Source organism: Homalodisca vitripennis, chromosome 5 (genome assembly GCF_021130785.1).
Source record: "Homalodisca vitripennis isolate AUS2020 chromosome 5, UT_GWSS_2.1, whole genome shotgun sequence".
Classification (NCBI taxonomy): Eukaryota; Metazoa; Arthropoda; class Insecta; order Hemiptera; family Cicadellidae; genus Homalodisca; species Homalodisca vitripennis.
This window is the reverse complement of record NC_060211.1, coordinates 162,542,354-162,554,898: the sequence shown is the minus strand read 5'-3', so window position 1 is coordinate 162,554,898 and position 12,545 is coordinate 162,542,354.

Below are 12,545 nucleotides of genomic sequence, written 5' to 3'. Positions count from 1 at the left end.
GGTTCGAGTAAATTATTTTTCCGACGCAAAAGTTGAGTTTGCCTTCTTGCCACGATAAAGAAAATATATTAAATCGTGTATATTTGTGGTCATTGTAATTTACTCCGGTCTTAGTATTTGTTTGCTCCATAGTTGATTTTGCCTTTTTCACAGTCACGGATCAGAGAAGTCTACTTCTGTAAAAATACAACTATAGGGGGTTTTATAACAGTCTTTAAATGTATAATAACAGATAGTAATTTTGTCATTTATATCTAATATTTAACATTTGCTAAAAATGTACAGTTAAAAATGTACATTAACAATAATACTACGTGTTTGTTTCTTCATTAAATTGAAAATATATTTTAATATTTTCCAACATTTATAGTTAAAATACTAGGTACTTTAGTTCAAAAGCACAGTTCAGCGAACTTTCATCTACCATAGTTCTTTCTGACTGCTTCAAAGGAAGTCTTCCGATAGTCATATTCTGACCATCTTATGTTGTAGGTCATTTTATAAGGTAGATTTGTAAGGTAGAGTACACTTACCCAATCGCTGAAATCTAAAAACTGCCTGAAAACTAATGGTTACTATTTAGAGGATTTACACACTATAAATGTATATTCAAATTGAAAATAGTGGTTAAATAAATAAATGGTTAATAAATTAAACATATGGTTGTGCTGTCACAAAACAATGTTTACACAGAACATTATTGATTACATTTGACAGGCTCTTTCAAATATGTTTCACAACGTATTAGAGACAAATATGGGATTTTTCGCTACTAAACCAGTGGGGCGTACCTGAAGGGAAATTCGAAATAATAATAGGTCTATATTCATTCCAGGAACCTTAAGAATGTTTATGTAACATTTCAGTACAATCGGTCGAGTAGTTTACGCGTGAAAGCAAAACAAACAAACAACGGCACTTTCACATTTATAATATTATTAGGATAATTTAACACTGATCTCTTAGTTTTTAACCGAATACAATTCCAGGCAGGCTAAAGGAATACGAGGTTGGAAACCAGAATTATGGACTGTGATTCATTTCTTGGTACCGTTATGATCCATTCTAAGATCGTGATTGATTCATCGACCCTGTTTCGTTGCAGGTAACCCGTAACCCGCGCCGCGCGGACGGCGAAAGGCAGCGGTGTCCAGAGAGATATCTCAATTAATACCCGGCATCAATTAGGTGGTCAATTACAGGAACGGTATGCCAGAGTGAGGGGAATAATGAAAGCAGCTGATGAGACTCGGCATTACCGAACAGCTGGTCCACTTGACCTACACTGCTAGGCACCCCGGTATTGTCTGCGGCTGCGGTCGCTCGTGGCTTTCCTATAATAGATCTGCTTGAAATCCGCCCAAGATCGTCAGGCACGGAAACCGGTTTTGTGCTCGCGGGTTTCTCCGCGTTCACTTTCCGCGCTCAGGTCCCTTTTACACGATAGTGAGTGACCCTCCTATCTCTGGTTCTATTGCGGTTTCCCCGAGCGGCAGGAACGGTTTCCGTAGCGCCATGACGTCATATAATTTATTTCCCTTCAAAGAAATATCAAAGCACAGTTTTATCTTGTCTTGTTTGGTTGTAAAAAGTTTCAAAGTTAACTTAACAAAGATCTATAATTGAGGTAATGGATATTCTTAGTAATTGGAATTATATAATTCCGTCTGATTGATATGATGTTTAATTGTCATGTCTTGATATCCAGTGCATATTGAGTCTTAATTCAAATTCAACATGTTTTATTGCTTTGGGTTTCACTTAAAAATAATCAAGACAATGGTTGGTTATTTTTCCGGAAATAAAATAAAATAGTTCTTAAAAAAATCAAAGCACAGTTTTAATTTGTCTAGTTGATTGTAAAAAGTTTCAAAGATCTATAATTGAGGTGATGGATATGTCAGTAATTGGAATTAATTAATTCCGTCTGATTGATATGATGTAATAGTAATGTGTCATGTCTTGATAGCCAGTGCAAATTGAGTCTTAATTCAAATTCAACATTTTTTTGCTTTGGGCCTCGTTTGGATTCGCTAGTAAAGCCAATTTTAATATCTTCAAACCAACTGAGAGAATAAATCCAGTATTTTTCGTTACCCATTGTGTAGAATAAGCTAATGGGGTGAGAGAACTATTCTTTTTGTTGGTCGTAAATTATATAATTATATTCCGTAACCAAGCTATTTGTTTATTAAGTACACGAAAATGCTGCAGACGCTTACGTGCAAGGGCTGTTGGGAACTGTTTTTAACACGATCAACTATAATGGAAATCAGTTAATTATTATTTATGAGTGAAATACGTCACGTGAAAATATCGTAACAGCGTTCAAATGAAATAAAATGAGATATAGTCACTTATGGACATTGGTAAAGAGTGGACGAGAAGTTAACTTATGCCTGGAGAGCCAGATCAATACCTATCTGCTAAAATATATAGCTCTAAAGCGATAATCTTTCAGACAACGGACTATTTCTCAGTACAACAGAGTTATACGACAGTTCTCCGTCAACAGTCCTGAGTCCTGAGAACTGTGGTATGAAAGATAAATCTGTGCACAGCACTCATGCCATAAAAGAGAATGTGTGAGAGTAAGAGAGAAGTGCGACAAAGGCGGCAGTATGGCGGTGGTAGAGTCGGCGCCTGGCCTGGCGTCTGGAATATCCAATGACTGTGCGAAGTTGTTCTTCTTTGTCGTAGAAAATGCGAATTGTCCCATTGTGTCATCTCCCAGAATATACACTGATAAGACTTGATTAGTCATTAGCATATGTTATGGTTAATTAGATGTTCTCTTTTGTCTTAATTACATTTAAAACACTCAAACCAATACTTAAAACTTTTATTTTGTGAGGTCTTTCGATAGCAAGGCAGACACATTACAAAAGTAAATACAAAAAGTAAATTTGATTTTAATAATATTTCTCTATTGTGTTCATTTGTTCACATTACTACAATAATAGACTTGTTTAGTTATTGCATTATTGCAATCGCATATAGCATTATATCGAATGCCAGTTTTTGTTTGTTTTTAACCCTCCAAGTGCTGGTTAGAACTGCCTTAAGTGCTGGGCATTTTTCAGTATGTTTGCAAGCGTTTAGAAAGTTTTTTTTTTATATACTGTTACCTTAATGTAAATACTACATATTATATATCATTATTTTCAGGAAAGATCACAGAATATGATAATAATACTTATATGACTTACCTTTACATGGTAAAATATTGCTGAATGTAAATCTTGACAAAAAAAAAAAAAAAAAGTTTTTATTTTTTCACTTTGAGCTTAGATATCATTTCACCAAAGTTATGAAAATAAAAATCCAAGATATACAAGTTGTAGGTAATTTAATAATGAACCCAAAAGTATATACATCTTATGGGTTTACATATTGACAGAATTCACTCAGAGCAAAAAACGATAAATTGTAACACGTAAAAAATCAGTGATATTTGAAACATTGTGTACTACATTGTAACACCTTTCACATTCCTTATTGCACTAGACCTACTTAATTCACTCATTTTTACAATAAAACACAATATAAAACAGTAATAGTCAACTACAACACCAAAGGTATGATGCAAACAACGACGGAACAGCAATAAACAGAACGACCGAACCGTATGACTTGGAAATAAACATACGCTTAGAAACAGCTGTCGTATAGCGCCGGTCTTTGAGCAAAGACGTGCTCCATAGAGTATAACGAGTTCCGCATTTCTTCTAGTTTAATACTATATAAAATAGTTCGTGATATTCCGTAATATATAGCCACTAGCGTGGTTTAAAGAGATCGCGTTTCTGACATCGCGCTCCGCGAGGTCAGCACTGGAAACAGGTACGCTAACATCGCGCTACGCGATGTCAGCACCTGGAGGGTTAAACGTAACAGCAAACTGTCAGCTACTGTGTGCTTTATAAGAAAAATCTATAAGTTTATGTACAAGATACACTTTTGATTTGCCTCCATAACTGGTGATTGATCTTTCCATAACACTGCCACTCTACAACAGATAGCGTTGTTGTAGCAAATAAGCTAAAATAATGCAAAATAGCAATGTGCAGGTGTTTAAAGTCCATATATGCCCAGAACCTGCAGCAGATCAAGCAGTGATCAGGGTTCATAACCAACTTGGAAAGGTGTGAAACATTCTTAAAACCGGTTCAAATTCGTGTTTCTCGAAGTAAAAAAAAATCACCCGATACTGATTTTCATCAGTCAAGTCCGGCGAAAAATTACCGACGAACGAAGAATAACCTTTTTTCCCACTTGTTTAATGCCGCCATCTGGGAAATGAGTGGGTAATTTGTAAAACGCGCGTCTTAACCCGAAAAATCCCCACAAACCAAGTTTCGTACAGATACGTTTGTAATTAGCTGAAAACTCCCATTTTTCCGTCGATTAGGGGCCGCCATGTTAGAACGGTGATAAATAGCGACTTTCTGGGGGAGGGGGGTTGCTATTTGAAGATTTTGAATTGGGGCGCGTCCGCCCTAGGGGGACCCCCAACATTTATAGTCTTAAAGGAAATAGTAAGCTTGATAGTAACAAAACTTCTTATTTCAATTTGTTCTGTAATCGCTGTTGAGCACAAAGTTTATCGAGATAAAAAATTATAAGTTTTAGAAAAATAAACTTTTAACTGTATGTTTTATCAAATATTAGGTATGTAGTACTTGGTCAGTGTTGTAATGGAGATATCAAAGCCAAAGTTAATATCTATAGTTTATTATACATTTAAGGACTGTTATAAAACCCATATTAGTTGTCTTTTGATCGAATTAGGCTTCTCAGCAGGTGCGTGTATGTATATTTTCTTGGTCATGGAAACAAAGCGAAGTAAAATATGGCACAAAAAATACTTAAACCGGAGTAAATTACAATGGCTTGACTTGTTGACACATTTTCGTCATCGTGGCAACAAAGCAAACTCAACATTGGCGTCCAGAATATAATTCACTTGTGCCAGAAGTGCTCATACACGCGTAAAGCCTACGAAATTGCGTGTGGAGACGTGGGTAACTGCTAGTTATTAATATAATTAAGGTTAAATTATAATCAAAGCTAAGTAGAGACAAACCCAGAAGTATGAAGACTGGTAGAAATCAACGGTCGATCAGCTGTCGGGTCATCTACTTATTGAATGATATTGCAGTCTCATGGTCTGTGTGTTTATGTACTATGATAGTTTTTTTATAACTAGTGGCTTTATAGTGATTCTTAGTATAGACAGTTTGAATTTCTTGTTTTATACTGCTACTACTATGTACGTTGTTCTTTAAAATGAGCTTTAAATCGTTACATAAAGATAGTTGCCGCTTTAAAGGTTAAAATCGTACGGATTTCAACTTGGGTGAATCGACTGACATTTGACCTTTAAACATTTCCTCTATTGCGTTGAATTCCATGACTCATGGTATTTATTAGTGAAACATTACGTTTGTATTGGGCGGCCTTTCCTCGCGTAATTGAGAGGCAAGAAAACCCCTGGAATATTGACCCATCTGGATGTTTTCGTCAATAATATTTATACTTTCCTATAGTGCTCTGCTATGTTCTTATGACTTTTATATCAAGTAAATAGAATTTTCGTCTTCGTTTATTGCAGACAATTTGTAATACAAGCAAACTGTTAACTCTTGATAAATTATTCCTGCATTGTCGTATATTTACATGATATGTATCATATATTAATGGTAGTAAATAGAAGAATGATTTAAGAAACAATACATTATTATTATTATTATAGCGCATTTTTATAGTTACGTAAGTGTCCTATTGGGTTTGTATTGAATAGAAATTACCAATAGAACAAGTTATTTTTAACACAAGCTGTGTTGGGAATAAAGGTATTTGTGGCTATTGGCTAATTTTCTAATAATGGTTTCCACTTGAAATGTACTAGTAGTTGTAGTCCCTATTCGGGTAGGGTTCGAAAATTTGGAACGATGTGTTTCTTTAAGTTTCAACGTATAATCATCCGTTCAAACATTTAGAAATTCTGTTTGCGATTTAAATGTTACCTCTAATTCATGTTTTGTTAAGGATTATTCTCATTATGCAATGTATAAATTCCAGTATGAATATTGTATGTTGTAAATTAGACTTCAGTTTGGAAGTGCGGTGAAAGCAATTTTAGGGATGGGTTTGATTGATCAGTATGGCTACTTACTACACTCCGGGTTAGAGTTATAGAGAAGGCCTGTTGATTGGCGAAAGTTCGATCATCATTCTTAAACATGATTGAGGTTAAGATCTGAAGAGCAATAAATCACGCGCCCTTCTTGTAGTATTAATATAATTTAGTTTTACAACAACACATATTCTGACCACATTTCTGTGGCAGAGAAAGAATTATTGTTTGTGTGTAGAAATGTCAGCGCCAAATTTTGAGTCTTTCCGTTTATGTTTTTATTTATTTTGACTATTTTGACGCGTTGTCGTGAATTTTGTTAATGGAAATTTCAGTAAGTACACTTACCCACAAAACTCAATTAAAGTGATAAAAATCCAACGTTTCGAGTTTTCTGGTTGGTTAATCGATAGAGCTTAAAAGCTGTTGCCATTTCAAGTCCTCCACTATTGCAAAATACTAATAATGTCATGGCCCAAATTAGTTTCAGAAGAATAATGTGTAAACGGGTGGGGGGTCGATTTTCGGGCCTCTGTCCAAAACATGAAAGGTCCTTTTAAACTTTTACGGCAGACTAGGTGCGTATGATTAACTTAACATTTTGTTAAAAAATAACACTCCCATAACATTAAAAACGAATTTCAAGTTCTCTTAAACACTCTTATAGTTTTAAATTTACAATGTTAACTCATTTCTCTCTAATATAAAGCTAGAGTTAAGTCAAATTTCAAGTTTTTAATACAGTTACAAGTAGGTAAACAAACTACTATCAGTGATTGAGTGATTCTAACTATATCTACAGAGTACCTAACATGAGCTATTCGGGCTCTAATTAAGTTGCATTGATTTGATTCAACTGCCTGGTTCTGATCCTTGAGGATTACGGATATCTTTCAGCTGGTCGCCACTCTAGTAGGGCTTCTTTTTCAAGGAATTCCAGAAATCTTATTTGATAACCTGTTTCTCTTTTGCCCTCGCTTAACAGATCTTCAGAAATATCTGTTACAACATAATCTGGTAGGTCCTGAGAATCTTTCCAAAAATTAGGAGCATTTGCGCATTCTGGGGCTCGGCTTTCGTTTCTAATTGGTCCTTTAAAAGAGTTGGGGTTTTTCTCGGAGGGATCTGGAAATATTTTCTTTCGTACATACTAGTAAAGGTCATTCGCCCGCCAAGGAGAGAAAGGTTGCAACTAGAATGTTCTATGAATATTTGAGGATTTCCTTAATTTTCAAAAGTATATCATCCTTAATTGAAAATTTAGAGCCCAACAGTTTAAAATGCGCGCAGTACAACGGATGACGTCAGTGGTTGACGCCAGAAGGTTGTGTCCGGGCTCGAACTATCGCCTGGAGCCAGCTGCCAGGATGTCTTGTCAGCGCACAAATATGCGACTGAGGAAGATGAGGAGAAAGATGGTTGTGGCTCTCGCGTCATCCTCTCTCCCGGCCAGTTAGTCACCGGCCGCGCCATTCAGTTACCGCGTTTGTGTTTGCACAACCCACTTGCTGGCGGTACGTGCGTTCACTGTTACCGCAACACAATCTTCTGATTGTCCTCTCTTTCGTTGTCGCTGTCGCTGTCGGTTGGTTTGATGTTGAACAATTTTACTCTCTCCGGCCACACAGTGGTAATGTTTGTTGCTTTATAGCAATAATTGTGTTTATCTTCTTTAAACACAACAAATTCGGTTTTTGTTAGGAAATAATCATATCTTTGTGATTGAGAAAAATAGAATAAAAGTAGTTTTGTTTGATTTAACTACAAACTGCAACGCCCGCACATAGAACAAGACAAAGTACACAGTTTTTGTAATTATCAGAGATTATGAGAATTAAAATATCAATATATGAGTTATTTCTATGCCGTTTGTTTAGAATTCTATAACACCCCCAAGAGAGGTCGCTGCGGGCTGCAAATTGACCATTACGTGAAAGCACTGGCAATTACCAAAAATGGATACTTAGACAAAATGCGGAGTTGGAGGCTTGCATTCATAACGGATACTCAATGATTGTTTAGACAGACTCTTCAATGTCATTAAACTTTCAATTAACATCTACAACAAACAAAATAAATTCTTGGTGTATTAATAACGACTTATTCCTCAATGTGACAAACCCCATTCTTCACTTCGATCTCAGACAGTTTCTGGGCTTTGTTGCTCTGGACTAGATCGACATCGTTCATATTGAGTCAGTCTGTTATTTGGGTGTTTATTTGGATGATGGGTTTTCTTGTGTCAGCTTGTCGAACTCCTTTGCTGTAAGCACAACTCCATACTGTTGTCCTTGAGGTGTCTTTCCAATCTCGCGAATTGTAGTGCACTAAAATTGGTATACCGTGGCTACTTTTCCTCTTTGATGTCGTACGGCTTTGTGTCATGGGGAACAGCTTCATCTTCTTTGTTACAAAGGTTTTTCTAATTGCAAAAGAAGGCTATTCGCCTGGTGTTTGGCCTAAGGAGCCGGGACAGCTGTGGCCAGGTGTTTCTCCAAGTTCTGCATCAGTGTACACTTTAAAACGTATTCAAGATTTTCGTACTGACAATAATATATATTTGAGAACAGTTAGATTGTACCCCGTAATAATATGTTCCAAAAATCAATAAAATATCTAGAACCTACAGTTTATTATAGATTACCAGATTATTTAAAACCCAGTACTGTACTTCCCTTTCATCTCTTACAAAATGAGCTTAAAGACTTCCTTGTAAGAAACTTTTATTATTAACTCTCTGAATATTTTCCCCCCACCCACCCATACCAGTAAAACACATCCACTGACATTTCAATATGTTACTTAGTTTACAATTAGTCAATCTGATTTAATATTACACTAATAATATAAACACTTCCCTAGATTACGTTTAGCATTTAGTTGCTTTATGTATACAGGTACTGACTATTCTTGATACATGTAATAAATGTCCATGAGAAATAAGTGATTTTGAATTTGACTGAACTTTCACTTCACTGACCCTTAAATGTTCAATTATTACACCTCGGAATTTCGTTACAAGTCGAACGTTGCGTACTGTGACGTTTGAAAGTGATATGGATACACCCAAAGAATTTAAAACAATATTGCAGCATGTTATGTGTTGCAATGCATGGAGAACAAAGACACCACACTACTGTGGCTCAGCAGCGTGTCCTCACTCCTGCACTATCCTCCATCACATTCCTGCAAGTGGAACGATCCATTGCAGCATGCCGTAGTGATAGTTCGCATTGTTACGCCACAAATGCATCCAATACCAATGTTGATATTTTACCATGAATGGTGCAAATATTGCAAGGTCCTGCTGCAAGAGTAGCCTATACCTTGTGGAAAACTAGCCTACTGTCCACACGCCAGCACTCCGCCACCACATTCCTGCAAGTAAACGATCCATTGCTGTATGCACCACAATAATGCAGCCACCATAGAAATAGTCTGCGTTGTTGTGCACTAATGCATTTAGTATAAATGTAGATATTTTGCAATAGTGCAAATATCGCAATGTCTTTGTTCTGCTCCAAGAGTAATCTATGTGAGATGGAGAACGAGCCCACCGTTTAACAGCGTGTCCACACGCCAGCACTCCGCTACCTCATTCCTGCAAGTAAACGATCCACTGCTGCTTGCACCACAATAACACAGCCACCGTAGAGATAGTCCACATTTGTGTAAATATTGTAAGGTCTTTGTTCTGCTGTAATGTGAAGTGGAGAACGAGCCCACCGTTTAACAGCGTGTCCACACGCCAGCACTCCGCTACCTCATTCCTGCAAGTATAGGGGCGTTCACACATGGCGACTTTACTCGCTGCGACTAGAGTAGCGGCTACTAATCGCTTATGTGTGAACAGTAAGTAGCGGCGACTAGCACTCGCCGGCGAGTAAAAATTCACTCCGCGAGGAAAGTTTGGACATGTTTATAACTTTTGGGCGAGTAGTCGCCAGTAGCTGACCTTGAAGTGTCACGTGGTACACTCGCCGCGAGTGGTAGCAAGCCTGTCGCCCTGTGGTGAATAGTGTTATCGCCGACTAGAAGCCGTAGCTTGCGATCTGACGACTCGTGGTTGTGTTTTGCTCCTTTTATAACGTTTTGTCAGTTTATACGGATTCTATACTAAAGATGGCCGATAGTGTGAAGTGGAGTAGTGACCAAATTGTTACTTTCCTTGAAATTTACAGAAAGCATGAGTGTTTTTGTGGGACATTAGGTCACCTGAATATCTAAAACGCGACCTCGAAGCAACAGGCGTTTGCCAAATTGCTTGATGAACTCAGACTTAATGGAATAATAGTGACTGAAGATGTGCTGAAGAAAAAAATTAAGAACTTACGTGATGCATATCGTAATGAACTGAACAAAGTAAAGAAGTCGAAGAAGAGTGGTGCCGGGGCAAGTGAGGTGTATAAACAACCTAAGTTGGTTTGGTTTGGTGTAGCAGACGCTTTCTGGAATAGCGTGTTATCCGGAGGCAATCATCTTCAAGTATGGTAAGTTAATTACTGTACATGATTAATTAATCATAGACAGGTCAAACTTCAAGTCAGCAAGCCTTTTTTATCCTAAGATGGGTTAAAAAGGGCTCGTTTAAAAAAAAAACAGTTTTGTATTAAATCAAATACGGTATGTAAGTACATAAAAACATCATATTCTTGTTTATGCCCTGCCTTTTATTATTTTTCTGGAAATCAGAACTACCAAACTTGTAATGCACAACAATTAAGAGATAAAAATATTGAAACGAAATAGGAAACTGAAAATTAAGCATGTTTGAATTATTTTTAAATTAATTATACCAACAATTTAAAAACAAATTATACATGATTAACTTTCTGTTTCACATGTAATTAAGGTATTTTATCTTTCAGTTTTAGTACATTACGTCCTGTTTGGTAATTACGAAATTAATATAAATAAACATTATAATCTGTACTTATACTTATTACAGTAGTTGATTAAAATAATGAACGCAACATTGTTGGTATAATATATTTACATAATTGTAAAGTAAGAGAAAACATATGATATTTACAGTCACATTTCATGGTACTATATTACCATTCCATCAATGTCCATTTTTATTTACTTAGGCCAACAGCTTTCTTCTGCCACGGTACAGCCATATGGGACATGAAAGCATAAGAATATGCATAGCGACATCTTCTCCATCCTGTGCATAGTTATTGGATTTATATTGCTTTTCCATCGGGCTCAATGTAGTAGGTACATCCCGGCCACGAGCCACCGGTGAGTTGGCCCGTAATGATGTCCTCCCTCGTCCACTGATCCTGGTGGTAAATACGCCCGACTAGCTGTCCATTCTAAGCCAGTTGTGGATTGAGCAACAAGCTTTAGTTAGAAGCTCAGCTGTATCAACCTTGAGTGCGATCGGAGTGTTGAATACACGAAACCTTGACGATAAAATCCCGAATGCGTTTTCTACAACTCGCCTAGCCTACTTGATAAGCGGTAGTTGAAAATCCTCTCTTGGAGTGTTAGCTTTCTATGAGCGTATGGTTTCAGCAAGTTACTTCCCAAAGGGAAATATCGTCTCCTACTAAAACCCCTCCCTCTGGCCAATTTAACAAATTTTGCTCTAGTGCACAGTTTAAAGTAGAAGTCTGGAATATGGTGCTGTCACTCGCTCGACCATCACTACCATACGTCTATGTATCTGAAGCAATAGTCAGCATCTACTAAGGCTAACAGTACTATACTGTAGGTCCCTTTGTAGTTGTAAAATTCTGAGGTTGAGTTTGGTGGTCTTCTTATCAGCACATGCTTCCCATCAACAGCACCACAACAGTTTGGGAAATTCCAAATGTCTTCAAAAGCTTTCATAATAGCATTCCACTCCTCTTCGGTGTTGGTACCTACAAATAAAAAAGCCTGTAAAATACTACATTTTATTTATCTAAAGATTCTAGATGTTACTGTATCAAAATTGCCAGTTTATTATTAATTTTGTGAAAACCCATATATATATATATATATATATATATATAATATATATATATAATGTATATACATATGTATAGCTAGCTTTATGCAGACTTTGGCTTCATTTAACTAACAATGGTTTCAGGAGCCCGAGCTTTGAATGGCATTAGTTGTATATTGATGTGTTTTTCCACCAGGATTGGGACACTCAGAGTGTAGCCGAAGACGACATTGCAGGGGATGAACCGGAAAACGTAGATGGTTTGTTAATGGAGCAGACTGCAACCGCAACATCAACCGCAGCACCTGCGCCTGTTCTACCTGTAAAAAGGATTGCAAGTAGCATGCCACCACCCAGTCTTCGTAAAAAACCTTTCAAGCCAGGCAATATGAAAAGTATATCCCACAGGCAGTAACTCAAAAGTACCCGACCCGCTTTGAATCCTCCTTAGATAGCTGGAAAAAC